This window comes from Pan paniscus, chromosome 7 (genome assembly GCF_029289425.2).
Source record: "Pan paniscus chromosome 7, NHGRI_mPanPan1-v2.0_pri, whole genome shotgun sequence".
Lineage (NCBI taxonomy): Eukaryota > Metazoa > Chordata > Mammalia > Primates > Hominidae > Pan > Pan paniscus.
Window position 1 is genome coordinate 104,248,206 of NC_073256.2, and position 2,145 is coordinate 104,250,350.

At 42.9% G+C, this 2,145-nt stretch overlaps 1 pseudogene; it reads right to left on the bottom strand.

Moving 5' to 3' along the window:
• Positions 1–265: 265 nt before the first annotated feature.
• LOC100989496 (heterogeneous nuclear ribonucleoprotein A1-like) lies at positions 266–1,592 on the bottom strand (annotated as a pseudogene).
• Between the last annotated feature and the right edge of the window lie 553 nt (positions 1,593–2,145).

Below are 2,145 nucleotides of genomic sequence, written 5' to 3' on the forward strand. Positions count from 1 at the left end.
TATTGCATAGGATGTGCCAACAATCACTTTTATAACCATTCCATGATTTTGCTTGGGTAATCCCTTTTAATGGTGAACTTCAGGTCACAACAGTAACTGTCAGTTCAACTACACCAAGGTTTCCGAAGACAATGGCTTCTCCACCCAAGCAGGTTGTATATAAATTCCAAATAGAACCTGGCATCACCCTGAAGGAATTCTAACTTCACACTGTTGGGGAAATTTACCAAGATGGCTTCAGAGTAGACTAACTTTACACAGCACATTAAAAAAAAAGACATTTATTCAGCGTCACGATCAGACTATTACATTTAGCAATCAACAGCATGGGGTGCAAAAAAAAATCTACATTAAAACCCTTTGTTGGAATGCTTTACACTTTCCACAGAACAGAAACTAAAATAACCTGTTATACAATTAGTCACAAATACAGTCCTCGAGTTTTTTGCCCATACACATGAGTATTTGTCTAAAACATGTCTTCTTTGTAGCAGCTAGGCCCTGCCACCACTGTGCTTGGCTGAGTTCACAAATCTGTTGTAACCTGTAGCTTCCCTGTCACTTCTCTGGCTCTCCTCTCCTGCTAAGCTTTGTTTCCTAATTAAAATCTTCTGCCACTGCCATAGCTACTGCTGCTGCTGGAACTGCCATAGCCACCTTGGTTTCGCGGTTTTGCAAAGTATTGGCCTCCACCGCCATAGGGGCCAGAGCTTCTGCCTCCAAAGTTTCCCATCTTCATGGGTCCAAAATTTGAAGACTGATTGTTGTAACTGCCAAAATCATTGTAGCTTCCACCACCTCCAAAATTGCTTCCATCATTACCAAATCCATTATAGCCATCCCCACTGCCACCATATCCACCACCACCACGGCTGCCACCAAAGCCACCACGACCACTGAAGTTTCCTCCACGACCGAAGTTGTCATTCCCACCGAAACCACCTCCACGACCGCCACCAAAGTTTCCAGAACCACTTCGACCTCTTTGGCTGGATGAAGCACTAGCCATCTCTTGCTTTGACAGGGCTTTTTCTAACTTCACAGTTGTGGCCATTCACAGTATGGTATTTCTGAATGACAATCTTATCCACGGAGTCATGGTCGTCAAAGGTTACAAAGGCAAAGCCCCTTTTCTTGCCACTGCCTCGGTCAGTCATGATTTCAATCACTTCAATTTTTCCATACTGTTCAAAATAATCTCTTAGGTGATGTTCTTCAGTGTCTTCTTTAATGCCACCAACAAATATCTTTTTCACAGTGAAGTGGGCACCTGGTCTTTGAGAATCTTCTCTGGAGACAGCTCTCTTTGGTTCCACAACTCTTCCATCCACCTTGTGTGGCCTTGCATTCATAGCTGCATCCACCTCCTCCACAGTGGCATATGTGACAAACCCAAAGCCCCTGGAGCGCTTGGTGTTTGGATCTCTCATTACCACACAGTCCGTGAGCGTTCCCCATTGCTCAAAATGGCTCCTCAGGCTCTCATCAGTTGTTTCAAAGCTCAACCCTCCAATGAAGAGCTTCCTCAGCTGTTCGGGCTCTTTAGGAGACTCTGACTTAGACATGATGGCAGGGTGAAGAAAGACTTTAACGATGCTTCTTCGGCGGCGTCCACGGGCAGACCCCTCTGACTTCTTATTTCTGGGAGAAACAAGAGTTATCTGTCTTTGAAACATCAAAACTGAGTCATTTCAACTTCTTCACCTTCAAGATTTACTTCCAATCAGTCACGTAGTTTATACATGTTTACGTATCAATTTTTTCATGCCTGTCCTCTTATTTTTAACCTTGCTGTCCAATAGACAACATTCCTAATGTCGGATCTGGATTGTTGTAATTGCCTCCTAACCGGTTTCTTTTCAGAAATCTTTCCCTTTAATCCTTTCTAAACAGAGCTGCAGTAATAATCCTCCTAAAGGTCAGCTTTGAGGATGTAATCTCTATGTTAATAATAATACTACTCAACAACAAAATCCAATCGATTCTTATTTACTAAGCATTCACAATCCTTCAAATTCTGACCCAAATTACATCCACTGCTGTTTCCCCGACTTTTCTCCTTTCTACTCCTATGTGTCAGTTTTCTCATGTTATTCTCTCTGTCCCACACCACAGGCTTTTCCATCTCTATGCTTTTCTGTATGT